Raw genomic sequence first — 16,559 nt, 5'->3', positions numbered from 1 at the left:
AACCCAAGCGATACTTGATTCTGTAGCCAGCTTTAACTATATAGATTTAGATTTCATGGTTGCCAATAAAATACCACTGATTAAGAAGAAAACCCCAATTTTACTGCGTTTTATTGATGGCAAAGAAATGTAATCTGGTCCTATACTTTATCACTCTATACCTTTACGTATAACTACTGATCAATTCCACACTGAGTTCGTCACTTTTGATGTTATACCCTCTCCCTTTTATCCAATTATTCTGAGTATTACTTGGCTCACCCTACATGACCCAAAAATAACATGGTCCAACTCTCAAGTAAATTTCAGTTCTGATTATTGCAAGAAAACTTGTTACTCCCATACTGACATACTACATACATAATCTACTATTATTCCACAGGATAACATCCAATTCTCAGATGTTTTGATAAGAAAGAATATGAGAATCTTCCCCCTCACAGGAAATACAATTGTCCAATTGACCTGCTACCGTGAGTCGATATTCCTTATGGACACGTATTTCCACTCTCCGAACCAGAGTTAGAATATTTAAAGACCTATATTTAGGAGAATTTAAAGAAAGGGTTTATACGGCCCTCAACCTCTCCTGCTGATGCAGGAATTTTCTTTGTTCGAAACAAAGATTAGAGCCTTAGACCTATAGTAGATTATGGGGAATTAAATAAACGCACAATAAAAAATAGATATCCTCTTCTGTTAATTCCCGAGCTCATTGAAAGACTTCAAGGTGCTGTATATTTCATTAAGTTGGACTTAAGGGGTGCATATAACTTAGTTCGCATAAAATCCGGACATGAATGGCTCACGGCTTATCGAACCCGTTATGGGTTATACAAATACACTGTGATGCCATTTGGGTTATGTAATGCCCCAGCCACCTTTCAGTACCTGATTAATGATATTTTTAAGGACCTACTTGATATATTTCTAGTGATTTACTTGGACGATATATTAATTTATTCAAAGACTTTAGAAGACCATGTAAAACATGTCAGTGTTGTATTATCGAGGCTACGTGAAAACTCTCTATATGTTAAACTGGAAAAATGTATTTTCCATTCTAAAGAAATTAAATTTTTAGGTTACACCATTACACCAAATGGTATTAACATGGAAGATGATAAAATCTCAGCTATAAAAAATTGGCCAGTCCCAACAACAAATAAACAAGTTCAAAGGTTCATGGGCTTTACCAATTTTTACAGGAAGTTCATTAAAAATTTCGCACAACTGACAAAACCTCTAACTAACCTCACAAAATCCACTACTAAATTTTATTGGCATCTCCAGACACAATCAGTGTTTAATAAGTTAAAGCATACTTTCATTTCTGCTCCTATTCTCCATTTCCCTAACTCCTCATTGCAGTATGTTCTAGAGGTAGACGCTTCAAACTCAGCCATCAGTGCCATTCTATCTCAAAGGGAAAGTCTTACAGATCCACTCCATCCAGTAGCTTTTTTCTCATGTGTTCTTTCTTAAGCAGAAGAAAATTATCCAATAGGTGAGAAAGAACTTCTGGCCATAAAAAGTTCATTGGAAAATTGGCGACACTTATTAGAAGGAACCCCCATTCCAATCCTGATCTATACGGGTCATAGGAATCTACAATATCTAAAAAGTAACTGCACATTAACCTCTCGTCAAGTCCGTTGGAATCTGTTCCTCACTAGGTTCAACTACTTAATTACATACCGTCCAGCCAAGAAAAATGGGAAAGCAGATGCACTATCCAGACAGTTCGACAATATGAAAACTTCACAAGAACAAACGTCGTTTATTCCTCTTGAACGTTTCATTGGGCTCACCATAGAACAAAAACAATTGTTCAAGGCTAAACAGACCTCCGACACAAATCTACCTACTACAGATCTTAAGCTACAAGAAGATGGTCTTTACTACCATGAAACTCAAGTCTATATACCTCCATCTCTGAGGAACATGGTCCTACGTATTATACACGACTCCCCTCTCACTGGACATCCGGGAGTTACCCAAGACCCAAGATTTGCTAAAGAGATTTTTTGGGTGGCCCCATGTTAATAAGGACATTACAGACTATGTTATTTCCTGTAAGATCTGTACCATTTCAAAGAAGGATAAAAAGGCTCCCTATGGTCAACTGTTTACACTCCCTACTCCAGACCATCCTTGGCAAGACAATGCCCTAGATTTCATAGTGGACCTCCCAGCCTCAAATAAAAATAACACAATTTTGGTAGTAATTGATCTTCTTTAGTAAAATGGTACACTTCATACCGTACTACAAACTACCTACTGCCTTTGAAACTTTTCATCTTATGATCACCAACATCTTCAAATTACATGCACTTCCGAACTCCATCACTTTGGATAGAGGTTCGCAATTTACCAGTAGATTCTGGACTAAGCTTTGTCAAACCTTAGGAATTTCCAGAAGATTCAGCACATCTTTTCATCCCCAAAGCAATGGTCAAACTGAAAAAAAAACAAATCAGTGGCTTGAGCAGTATCTTAGGTGTTTTACTTCAGCAAGACAGGAAAACTGGTCTTCCCTGCTACCGTATGCTGAATTTGCATTTAATAACTCAGTTCACACCTCCACAAAATCCTCACCGTTTTACATTAACTATGGGTTCCACCCAACTTTACACTGGGAGGCTTCAATTAACAGTGATTGTCCAATGGTGAACGACTTAATCAACACTATCTTCGATTAATTTTCCCTTACTACTGAAAACATTAAACTAGCGAAAGCCCAACATAAGGTCTATTATGATAGACATAGGACTCCTTCCCCTAGTTATTCTGTGGGAGATTTTGTCTGGTTGTCCACTCGCAACTTGAAACTACGGTGTCCAGCAAAGAAGCTATCCTCTGCTTACGTGGGACCGTTTCCTATTGAGAAAATTGTGAACCCGAATGCAGTCACTCTATCTTTACCACAAAGTATAAAAACACATCCTACTTTTCATGTCTCCTTGCTGAAACCCAATTGTGTTATCTGGATATCAACAACCCTGTTATTCCCAGTTTCCAGGACTCTTCCTCTGAATATGAAGTCCAGGCTATTCTTGATTCACGTAGAGTTCGTGGACAACTTCAGTACTAACTTGATTCATTGGAAAGGGTTTCCAGATGATAATGACTCCTGGGAGCCTGCCTCTAATCTCTCTGCTCCCAGATTGGTCGCTCAGTTTCATCGTAGACATCCAGACAGACCTTCATCTGATCTTTGAAGGGGGAGTTCTGTCATATCCTGCTCATTTTCTATCTGACATATGTTACTATTGTGCACATAGCCTCCTACACACAATATTTTTTAACAAGTTTTAGAGCTTTATGGATTAGTAACACCCCCAGGCATCTGTAAAAAATGCCTATCCACCCTCACTACCATGCTTGGTAATTTCTATCCATTCTAGGAACTCCCAGCCTAACCTCTACTTGCTGAACACACGTAATTTTGCAGCTACTTTCTGCCATAGGAACTTCCTTCTGCATCTCTACACACAGCTCCTTGAGCCGTAACGGTGACGTCACACGCCAACGCTGTTCCCGGTCGACATCGTAACCTGATCAGACGCATCACTCACCTAACACTGTGTTTGTTCTGAACTAACCTCACTCTTCAAGTAAGTTCTTCAACATATCAGCTTTTATTGCAACCGTACTTCCTGTATAAGAATCTGGAAATTATCCAATCTCATATGAAGTTAAACTTTGCCTACGTATTCTATTACTCCTATCCTGGCCTGAAGTCATTTTGCAACATATCTGTCTTTTTACTCAGTATTGTTACATATGTCGCAACATAACGTTGTACATATAAAACCTTGTCATTAAGAAGGTTCCTTAGCTATCACTATAGCAGAGCCTGGTTTTTCTTTATTACATTCATATAGCTATCAGAAGCCAAGTAATACAAGTTTGGTTAAACTTTGTACTTAAGTATTGCTTTCTCCTCTCATGAGAATAGGTACGGTGTATACAAGCACACTGTTAAGTAACCATTTTAGCTTAACAAGATATGTGTGACTGTTCAACCATTACCTTAAAATAAATGTTTGTCTCCCTGGTTCTACAGAGGCATGTTATATCCACAAAGGTAGCCTTACCTCTACCACCCTCTGTAATTCAGGGAAACCTCCAAACACCCTCTATATATACTCAGCCTACTTTAACTGCAGTTGTGCTTCATAAACTAAAACAAGAACTATCCTTTCCTTCTAGGAATTACATTCTTGTCAGTTATAGAATACCAGGTAGGTACAACAGGCACAGCTGGTTTGAGTAAAGCTGTCACTGGTTTAGCAGACACAGGATGCTTGGTCTCTTGAACAAGGTGAGAATACGCAGGTAACAGGTAAGTATGCTTGGTTTTCTGGAACTAGGTGAGTATACACAGGTGCAAGGTAGGTATGCCAAACTCCAGGAACAAGGTAGGTAAGGCAATAACTGAGAGTAGTTGGCTGAGTGACTTTTTATAGGAACTCCCACTCCAATAGCCTCAAGGTGAGAGTTCCGGTAATTAGGACATGGTCCTTTCAAATATAGGCAGCATGTAGTCACACGCCTAGAAAGCTACAGCAGCAGCTGTAGGAGTTGAGTCTCAGCGTCCCTCCACATGGGACGCTGAGACTGAAGAAATCATTCGCATTGTTTACTGAGACCGAGAGCCTGACCGGGAACAGAGCTTTCTAAGGTCAGGCTTCTTACAAAAACTAGAAAATTAAGTGGCAAAAAATGAATGTCCACAATTAAATATTAAAAACCACAGTAATTTCTGTATGTGGAATTATTGTCTTACCTTTTGGTTGTTTTTGGGTTTATGAGCACATGAGTTCATGTGTCTAGCTGCAGTATGTGTCTCTGTTTTACTTATACAGTATATTCTAGTCTGTTTTATCTAGGTGCTGTCTACTTACCCAGATCCTATTTGACTGTCTGGGCTTGTCTGAATGCTGTGTGTTTATTTGGGTTAAGTGTGCCAGTTTGGGTACTGTATTCACGGTTCCTTGTATATGTACAGGGTTGGCTCTATAATTTAACCAGGTGGGACCACGCAACACAGGCAGCATTTGACAGAAGCAGCACATAGGGAGAGCATTTTCTTCTTTTTATTTTTTAAAGTGAAATTAATCTTAAATGATGCCCATGTTCCCATGTGAATTATGAATCTGCTGAACTTTAATGTCTGAGACAAATGAGTCTAGTTGGGTATAGACATTACTGTGGTGCAGAGAGTTGCAGAGTGACATTTAATTTTTGGACCCAGGCAGCATGTCTTGAATTGGCCCTGTGTGTTTGGGGTTGTGAATCTGTTTGGATGTTGTGTGTTTTTATGTCTATTTGAGTGCTCTAGTTATAAGGGTATTTGGTGCCTATCTGGATACCTTGTGCCAGTAAGGTTGCTTTCTGTATCAGTTCCTGCTGGGTTACTTTGCATATGTCTGGGTGCTGTGTGTATTACTTGTGCGTGAGTGCACTGTGCTTGTCTGGATGCTATGTATATTACTTGTGTGTGAGTGCACTGTGCTTGTCTGGGTGCTGTGTGTATTACTTGTGCGTGAGTGCACTGTGCTTGTCTGGATGCTATGTATATTACTTGTGCGTGAGTGCACTGTGCTTGTCTGGATGCTATGTATATTACTTGTGTGTGAGTGCACTGTGCTTGTCTGGGTGCTGTGTGTATTACTTGTGCGTGAGTGCACTGTGCTTGTCTGGGTGCTATGTATATTATTTGTGTGTGAGTGCACTGTGCTTGTCTGGGTGCTGTGTGTATTACTTGTGTGCGAGTGTGCTGTGCTTGTCTGGGTGCTGTGTGTATTACTTGTGCGTGAGTGCACTGTGCTTGTCTGGGTGCTATGTATATTATTTGTGTGTGAGTGCACTGTGCTTGTCTGGGTGCTGTCTGTATTACTTGTGTGCTAGTGCGCTGTGCTTGTCTGGGTGCTGTGTGTATTACTTGTGTCTGAGTGCACTGTGCTTTTCTGGGTGCTGTGTGCAATACTTGTGTGTGAGTGCACTGTGCTTGTCTGGGTGCTGTGTGTATTACTTGTGTGCGAGTGTGCTGTGCTTGTCTGGGTGCTGTCTGTATTACTTGTGTGCTAGTGCGCTGTGCTTGTCTGGGTGCTGTGTGTATTACTTGTGTCTGAGTGCACTGTGCTTTTCTGGGTGCTGTGTGCAATACTTGTGTGTGAGTGCACTGTGCTTGTCTGGGTGCTGTGTGTATTACTTGTGTGTGAGTGCACTGTGCTTGTCTGGGTGCTGTGTGTATTACTTGTGTGTGAGTGCACTGTGTTTGTCTGGGTGCTATGTGTATTACTTTTGTGTGAGTGCACTGTGCTTGTCTGGGTGTTGTGTGTATTACTTGTGTGTGAGTGCACTGTGCTTGTCTAGGTGCTATGTGTATTACTTGTGTGTGAGTGCACTTTGTTTGTCTGGGTGCTATGTGTATTACTTGTGTGTGAGTGCACTGTGCTTGTCTGGGTGCTGTGTGTATTACTTGTGTGTGAGTGCACTGTGCTTGTCTGGGTGCTGCATTCATGTCTTGTTTGATGTTCTGAGCAGGTGCGTAAATGTTGTGTTTGGGTGCCTGTGTGCGCTATATTACTTTGTGTGTTAGAACTGTAGAAGGAATTTGCCTACCCAATATTTTGTTTGGTCTTCTTTACACATTGAAGTTTATTTTATTTCTTTAATTGCTCTTCTGACTATCCCATGGCTGTGAAAAGGGAAGAAATGCTGGCCATCCAGTATGGTTGCCACCAATACTATTGGGAACACACTTTCTAATAAACAATCTGAAATATTTCTGTTCTACAGAATGTGTCCCACACACATTCATTTCTTTCTTCTAGAAAACCAAATAAGACACACGAAAAAAATCTAAAGGAAATATCGTCGTGTGCTGCCTATTGTAATGATAATTACTCTTTCACCTTTTTGCAGTGCCCTTTGAGTTTATGCTGTTTGTGTTTTTTAACATTGGGTCCTTGAATGATCTTCTATACCAGATGTGCCATCAAAGGCTATGCTCACACTTGGCACATAATGATGCCAATTACTTGAGGGTCAGTATGTAAGTTCACATGCTGAGCTTTTATCAAAGTCTTTAGACTGTTAAAAATATAGTGACTCTTTTGCTATTTGCAAATAATGTTCTATACAACATTCCCTGGAGAACTGATGCATGGCCTTAATTGAAGAACATTTTCTCATGCTCACATCTGAATATTGTGTTGAAATGCATCCTTCGCCAAGACTTCTCAGTCTGGGATTTTTTTCTCTAAATTGGCATACAACATGCCCACAGATGTGCCTTAAAAAGAATGACACATTTACATACAGTATTTGCTATAAGGGTATTTCGTGCATGGGGACTTCACTACCATAGAGTCTAACAATTGCACAATTAATTCCTCAGACGTACAGCCCCCAATTAGGGCGAATGCTGGCAAGTTCTATTAATTAGTTTTAGGTATGCTGATTGTGCTTGTTTGTAAAAAAATAAGTGCTCATTAAAAAAGCTCTGAAATTGGTCCAGCTTGAAATGTCTTTTCTCACACTGTTATTATTCTTTAACCCCTAAAACTCTAAGCAGCATGCTTTGCACCTGCTACATTTTTAACAACAATTTGCTTCACTTCTACAAATCTTCAATGTTAGTGAAGATATTTAATACTTTTTTTTAGACTATTAACAGTGTGCAATTGTGTTATTATATTTTAAGATGTACAATATAAACATATATTTTGTTGCTATATACATATTTAAAGACAGGCTACTTATTGATCAGTATCTCACAAAAAGTGAGTACACCCCTCACATTTTTGTAAATATTTTATTCTATATTTTCATTTGACAACACTGAAGAAATGACACTTTGCTATAATGTAAAGTAGTGAGTGTACAGCCTGTATAACAGTGTAAATTTGCTGTCCCCTCAAAATAACTCAAGACACAGCATTTTAATGTCTAAACCATTGGCAACAAAAGTGAGTACATCCCTAAGTGGAAATGTCCAAATTGGGCCCAATTAGCCATTTTCCCTCCCCGGTGTCATGTGACTTGTTAGTGTTACAAGGTCTCAGGTGTGAATAGGGAGCAGGTGTGTTAAATTTGGTGTTATCACTCTCACACTCTCTCATACTGGTCACTGGAAGTTCAACATGGCACGTCATGGCAAAGAACTCTCTGAGGATATGAAAAAAAGAATTGTTGCTCTATATAAAGATGGCCTAGGCTTTAAGAAGATTGCCAAGACCCTGAAACTGAGCTGCAGCACGGTGGGCAAGACCATACAGCAGTTTCACAGGACAGGTTCCACTCAGAACAGGCGAGAAGGTTCCACTCAGAACAGAAGTTGATCTCAGCGTGTTGACCAGTGGTTGTCTTTGGGAAATAAACGAGTGCTGCCAGCATTGCTGCAGAGGTTGAAGGGGTGGGGGGGTCATCCTGTCAGTGCTCAGACCATACACCACACACTGCATAAAATTGGTCTTCTAAAGATGATGCACAAGAAAGTCCACAAACAGTTTGCTGAAGACAAGCAGAATAAGGACATGTATTACTGGAACCATGTCCTGTAGTCTTATAAAACCAAGATAAACTTATTTGGTTCAGATGGTGTCAAGCGTGTGTGGCGGCAACCAGATGAGTAGACTAGTTTGTCTTGCCTACAGTCAAGCATGGTGGTGGGAGTGTCATGGTCTGGGCCTGCTTGAGTGCTGCCAGGACTGGGGAGCTACAGTTCATTGAGGGAACCATGAATGCCAACATGTACTGTGACATACTGAAGCAGAGCATGATCCCCTCTCTTCGGAGACTGGGCTGCAGGGCAGTATTTCAACATGATAACGACCCCAAACACACCTCCAAGACGACCACTGCCTTGCTAAAGAAGCTGAAGGTAAAGGTGATGGACTGGCCAAGCATGTCTCCAGACCTAAACCATATTGAGCATCTGTGGGGCATCCTCAAATGGAAGGTGGGGGAGCGCAAGGTCTCTAACATCCACCAGCTCCGTTATGTCGTCATGGAGGAGTGGAAGAGGACTCTAGTGGGAACCTGTGAAGCTCTGGTGAACTCCATGCCCAAGAAGTTTAAGGCAGTGTTGGAAAATAATGGTGGCCACACAAAATATTAACACTTTGGGCCCAATTTGGACATTTCCACTTAGGTTTGTACTCACTTTTGTTGCCAACGGTTTAGACATTAATGGCTTTTTTTTTATTTCAGGATTTGAACAAGTCATTGTATTTGATTTAATCACCTGAATTTTCTTTTTTTTAAAAAGCAGCAAATTTGAATGTACTGAGCAGAATATATGCAGACATTGGACCAGATTACAAGTGGAGCGCTAATTTATCTTGTGCCCATAAACAGGCAAATTTGCCCATTTACGGGTGTGCGATAAATAACCAGCCATTAAAAGTGGCTGGTTATTGCTACTTTCAGCTCACGGTAGGAATAAGTGCTCAAAAAATTAACCAGAAGTCATTTTTTTTAACTACAGAAGGCAGTTTTTTAAACTGCACAAGGTTGCAGCTCAAATATCACTTTTGCAAAAGCAATATTTTGTGCTTGTCAGAAATAATGGTATCAGTCCGGAATAGACCCAGCTGCTAGGATGAATTAACATACACACGCTAGCACACTGAATAATATCCAGGACGTGACCCATAACTGCAACAGATAGTAAAAGATCCACAGTAATATAATGTAAAGTAGTAGGTACTCACAATACTGGACAGGAATACAAGGATCAGTCAGATGTTTAAGTTCCAGTAGACAGAAGTAGGTAGAGGTCTGGAAACTTTCAGGAATTACAGGGTTAAGCAAAGGCAGAGACAGGCAGGCAGAGGTCCAGTAACTTTCAGGGAATACAGGGTTAAACAAAGGCAGTGTCAGGCAGGGGTCCGGTATTTTTCAGGCAATACAGGGTTAAGCAAAGGCAGTGTCAGGCAGGCAAAGGTCCGGTAAATTTCAGGCAATACAGGGTTAAGCAAAGGCAGAGTCAGGCAGGCAAAGGTCAGGTATCTTTCAGGCAATACAGGGTTAAACAAAGGCAGTGTCAGTCAGGCAGAGGTCTGGTATTTTTCAGGCAATATAGGTTTAAGCAAAGGCGGTGTCAGGCAGGCAAAGGTCCGGTAACTTTCAGGCAATACAATTACTCACTCAGCAGGAGAAGCACCCAACAGAACAAAGTTCAACAAATGGGCGTCGAATCTCCCGAACGCCGGAAGGTTATAGGCTTGCTGACGACATCAAAGTGGGATGGCCACTGAAGCGCGTCACATTGCTAGGCAAATAGACGCTAAAGCACACAAAGTTCCAGGAAGCTGCAGAAAAGCAGCTTGAACATGATCATCATGACAATGCCCCCCCTCACCTCAAGACCCCTCCTGGGGTCAAGATAAGGCTTGTGAGGAAAAGTTCTATAAAAGGCCTTAATTAGTGTAGGAGCATGGACATGATGAGCAGGTTCCCAAGACCGTTTAGTAATGTGGTACCCTTTCCAATAATCCAGTTATACAACTTGTTGCCAAGTAATTTTGAATCCAAAATCTCACTGACTTCAAACTAAGGGTTACCATCCACCAGTAAGGGAGGAGGAGACATTGACTTGTTGGAGTATTTGTTTTGGACTGCAGGTTTCAGGAGAGAAACAAGAAAAAATGGGTGGATTTTGAGAGTTTTAGGCAGAGCCACTCGATAAGCAGAAGAACAGACCCGGGAAGCAACCCGGAAAGAACCAATAAAACGAGGACCCAATTTAGAACAAGGTTGTTTAAGACGAAGAAATTTGGTGGAAATCCATACTTTTTTCCCACTACAATATTCAGGTGCCTTTTTTCATCTTTGGTCAGCAAAAAGATTGTATCTTTTGGAGGAACGAAGAAGTATATTGAGGATGTTTTGCCAATGTCGGCAAAGATTTTTAGCAACAAGATCTGGAGCAGGAACACCAGTAGCAGCAGTAGTCAAAGGAAAAGTCTTGGGATCAAATCCTTGAACTGCTTTAAAAGGAGACGTCTTTAAAGAGGAGTTGAAACAAGAGTTATGTGCCAGTTCGGCAAGAGGTAGCAGTCGGGTCCAATTAGACCGATGATGGTCAATAAAGTGTCTGAGAAAGGTCTCCAGACACTGATTCACTCGCTCCATCTGGCCGTTAGATTGAGGATGATGAGAAGTAGACAATGATATAGTTTTACCCAATTGTTTACAGAGAGACCTCCAGAAGCAAGAAACAAACTGGACTCCTCTGTCAGAGACTATATCCATAGGAAATCCGTGTAATCGGGCGATATAGAGAATGAACAATTCGGAAAGTCTTTGAGCAGAGGGTAAACCAGTAAGAGGAGCAAAGTGAGCTGACTTGAAGAATCTATCGACCACAACCCAAATAGTATTGTTACCTGTAGAAGATGGTAAATCAGTGATGAAATCCATGGAGATGTGGGTCCATGGTCGATGTGGAATAGTTAAAGGCTGAAGTAAACCTGGAGGCAAGTGATGGGAAGGTTTATTAGATGCACAGAAGGTACAACGTCAATTTCCATGGAAGGCCACCAGACGTGTTGTTTAAGTTTCCAAATAGTATTGTTTATTCCAGGATGTCCAGCAAGTACACTGTCATGAGCCCAGCGTAATATCTTGAGACAAAGATTGTTAGGTACATATAGAAGACAAGATGGAGGAGTACATGCCAGAGGAATATTACCTTGGGCAGATTGAAGTTCTTGAAGAGTAGTAGTAGATATTTGCACAATAATTTCAAGAGGATGGAGTATAGTATCAGGTTCTTGTTGTATTGAAGTAGTAGGTAAAAACTGCCGTGACAGAGCATCTGCTTTGATGTTTTTTGTTCCAGGAATGTAAGATAGGACAAAGTTAAATCTAGAGAAGTATAAGGACCATCTAGCCTGTCTGGAATAAAGTTGCTTAGCAGTTTGAAGGTATAGAAGATTCTTATGCTCAGTCAAGATGGTAAATGGTAGTTTAGTGCCTTCTAGCCAATGTCTCCATTCATCCAAAGCCATTTTGATGGCTAGGAGCTCCTTGTTTCCAACATCATAGGCAGGACCAAATTTTTTGGAGAAAAAACCCACAGGGTGGATCTTTCCTAAAATAGGATTGCATTTTGAAAGTACGGCTCCAGCCGCTACAGAGGAAGCATCCACTTCAAGAATGAATTGTAAATTAGGGTCTGGATGACAAAGAATAGGTGCGGAGGAAAGGGTAGATTTGAGAGTCTCAAAGGCCAGAAGAACCTGCACTGGCCAATCACTGCAATTCTGTCCCTTACGAGTTAATGCATTGAGAGGAGCAGAGATGGTAGCGAAGCCCTTAATAAATTTCCTATAATAATTTGCGAATCCAAGAAACCTCTGTAATGCTTTTAGGGAGGTAGGTCTGGGCCAGTCCATAATAGCTGACAATTTGCCGGGATCCATTTCAAATCCGAAATGAGATATAATATAACCAAGGAAAGGGATTGACTTCTGATGGAAAGAACATTTTACTAGTTTAGAATAGATGATTCTCTCTGACCCTTTGTAGTACCAATTTGACATGTTGGTAATGATCTTGAAGAGTTTTGGAAAAGATAAGAATATCACCAAGATAAATGATCACAAATTGATTCAAGAAGTCTCTGAAACCTCATTAATAAAATGTTGAAAGACGGCTGGGGCATTACAAATGATACCCTTTTTAGCGAAGACATCTAAGAAAGAATGATATTGGACAGGAAGATCTTTCAGATAATCCATCATATCAATAATTGATTGCATAGTTCTGGAGACGTTCTGTAAACCTGGACCAGATAGATTAGCAGGGATATCTGGCATGGCAATAGTAGGAGGCTTAGATTTGGAGACATTCTGTAAACAGTGACTGAAACAGGTAACTCCCCATGAAATTAGTTCACCCTGTGACCAACAGAATATTGAATTGTAAATCTGTAACCAGGGTAGTCCCAGAATTAAGGGAAACTGAGGAGAGGTAATAACATCAAAACAAATAGGTTCCGAATGAAGTACACCCACAGACATGAGAAGAGGTTCAGTGGCAAATTGAATAATACCAGAGCCCAGGGGTTGACCACTAACAGTGGACAATCTAACCATGTGATCCTTAAAATGGAGATGTATTTGAAGAGATGAGGCAAATGCAGAATCAAAGAAAACACCAGCAGCACCAGAATAAATAAGGGCTTGAGTATGGAACTTGCTTTTATTGAGTAGAAGTATCACGGGAACAAAAAGCTTGGAATTGAGGGATAATTAAATAGTTTAGCTTAACTCAGCCCCTCGATCTGGAGCTAAGCCCTGGCTTTTACTGGCCTGGTAGGACAATCTTTTAGTAAATTACCCTTCAAGTCACAATACAAGCAGAGACCCAAGGTGCGTCTTCTCAGGCGTTCAGTCTCAGTTAATTTAATAGCACCCACTTCCATAGCTTCCATAGAATCAGAGAGAGGATAAATTGGAGAAAAAGGGTGAGAAAATTGGGGAGCCAGGCAGAAGGATGGTTTATTCACATATTCCTCTTGTCATTGGCTCATTAACTACCAGCTATCTCCTTGCAGTACATTACTGCTCTGGCTTTGACTTTAACTATGGGTTTAACTAATTTGCAGTCATTATGACCTAAATGTTATATGTAAGCAATAGTGCAATAATAGCGCAGTTTAATTTTTAATGATGTTTTTGTAATAAATTTAATACCAAGTATATAAAACAAAGAATCTTCTCAAACACCATATACAGTATACTAAGCTAAATGGATAATGAAAGTGGAATAATCATACATAGGTTACAATTTGATTTATTCAGAGATAGTGATGTTGCAAACCTAAAATTTTGCGTTCGTGAACGGCGAACGCGAACTTCCGCAACTGTTCGCAAACGTGCGAATCGGGAGAACCGCCATAGACTTCAATAGGCAGGCGAATTTTAAAACCCACAGGGACTCTTTCTGGCCACAATAGTGATGGAAAAGTTGTTTCAAGGGTACTAACACCTGGACTGTGGCATGCCGGAGGGGGATCCATGGCAAAACTCCCATGGAAAATTACATAGTTGATGCAGAGTCTGGTTTTAATCCATAAAGGGCATAAATCACCTAACATTCCTAAATAGTTTGGAATAACGTGCTTTAAAACATCAGGTATGATGTGGTATCGATCAGGTAGTGTAAGGGTTACGCCCGCTTCACAGTGACAGACCAAACTCCCCTTTTAAAGGGACAGTCTACACCAGAATTTTTATTGTTTTAAAAGATAGATAATCCCTTTATTACCCATTTCCCAGTTTTGCATAACTAACACATTTATAATAATATACTTTTAACCTCTGTGATTATCTTGTATCTAAGCCTCTGCAAACTGCCCCTTTTTTCAGTTCTTTTGACAGACTTGCAGTCTAGCCAATCAGTGCCTGCTCCCAGATAACTTCTCGTGCACAAGCACAGTGTTATCTATATGAAATACGTGAACTAACACCCTCTAGTGGTGAAAAACTGTTAAAATGCAATCTGAAAGAGGTGGGCTTCAAGGTCTAAGAAATTAGTATATGAACCTCCTAGGTTAAGCTTTCAACTAAGAATACCAAGAGAACAAAGCAAAATTGGTGATAAAAGTAAATTGGAAAATTGTTTAAAATTACATGCTCTATCTGAATCAAGAAAGTTTATTTTGGTCTTTTGGACTGTCCCTTTAACGCACCGCAAACAACCGCAAACAGTCCATTTGCACAACGGCAAACTCCCCATTTTTTTTCTACACTACTGTTACACCAGATATGAGTTGCACTGGGGTGACACTGTGGCAGGCACTGAAACGCACACGTGTGAAGGAAACTGACTGCTATTATTTAACACATTCAAAAAAGTGTTTTTTTTTAAATCTACACTACTGTTACACCAGATATGAGTGGTGGCACTGGGCAAGTGGGCACAGTATACGTTGTGAGCCTGACACACGCGCTGGCACGCAGGCAACAGCAATTAGATTACACAGGAAAAAAAAAAGCAGACATGTTCTAGCCCTAAAAAAGGCTTTTTGGGGTGCTGTCCTTACAGCAGAGATCAGATGAGTCCTTCAGGACTGTAGTGGACACTGAATTCACTAGCCTAGCTATCGATTTCCCTATTAAATCAGCAGCAGCTACACTGTCCCTCCTCTCACTAAGAATGCAGCTTCCAAATGAATCTAAAATGGATGCTGTCCAGGAGGTAGGAGGGTCTGGGAGGGAGGGTCTGCTGCTGATTGTCTGGAATGTGTCTTCTGACTGTGAGGTACAGGGTCAAAGTATTACTCAATGATGACGAATAGGGGGTGGATCGAACATCGCATATGTTCGCCCGCCGCGGCGAACGCGAACAAGCTATGTTCGCCGGGAACTATTCACCGGCGAACTATTCGCGACATCACTATTCAGAGGTTTAAAAATAAAACTTGAACACATGATGAATCTAAAACATATAACGGTTTTGTGTACTCATTTTATAGCAGTACATATAGAAAACATTAGCCTGCTTATTGCCAACGCCATATTCTCTTACTACCTATAAGGGGCTAGATTGCAAGTGGCACGCTTATTTATCGGGCTCCTGCAAACGGGAAAATGTGTTCGGTTGCGGGTGCACAATAAATCACCAGCCATTACAAGTAGCTGGTTATTGCTACCACAAGCTTGCGGTAGCAATTAGCCCTCAGATAATTAACCAGAGATCAGATCTCTGGTTAATTTTCTAAAAGTGCCTCAAATGCCCCCAAAATAGAAGGTCTTTTATTTTTTATACAAAAAAAAATATAGCATTTTTTACATTAAAAAATTAAAGATTGGTGGGTGTGGAGGTGTTGCAAAAAAACGTCCCTGAAAAGTGCCTTTACATGGCAGTCTTTGGGAACTGTGAACTCAATGCCGCAAGGTCCCGTTCGCATTGCACCTAACTTGTAATACCAGCTCACATTAGTGTGAGTTGGTATTACTCAGTTGAGTGCAAATATCGCTTTAGAGTAAGCAATATTTTGCGCTCAACTCATAATCTGGCCCAAGATGTTTAATTTAAACTACTAAGCAAGTTCTTGACTTAAGGATTTAACTTCTTCAAAAGTGTTGATTTTAGTAAGATATCACAAGGACACTGAGGACCTACTTCTTAATAGCTGGATGATTGAGATACTTCAAGATTTAGGGTCTTGGATTTCTTTTTGAAGTCAACATATACATATTTTTCTGTTTTACAGTGGTGTGCCTAAATGACTAGTGATGATATAAAGGTTTGGGTAGTGCAAGAAAATGTCAGAATCTTTTTTGGAGCTCTGCAGAAAGTTTATTTAAAAGCATAAGTTTCTGTCACTAAACCTAGCTGTTTCACTGCCCGTAAACTATTTGGATAAAGGATTGCATCTTTCCTTAAACTATTATTTGGCCTGTTCGAATAGAATTATATGTGCAGCTGCTGACGTTGTAACTCACTCAATGCTATTGGTCAGTGTAGTGTCAGAGTTCCTGACTGGGGTGATTGACTTTATTTGGACTGTACCAGGTTTTCTGTTTGAT

The sequence above is a fragment of the Bombina bombina genome, chromosome 2 (assembly GCF_027579735.1).
Source record: "Bombina bombina isolate aBomBom1 chromosome 2, aBomBom1.pri, whole genome shotgun sequence".
NCBI classification, from domain to species: domain Eukaryota; kingdom Metazoa; phylum Chordata; class Amphibia; order Anura; family Bombinatoridae; genus Bombina; species Bombina bombina.
This window is presented reverse-complemented; position numbering follows the sequence as displayed.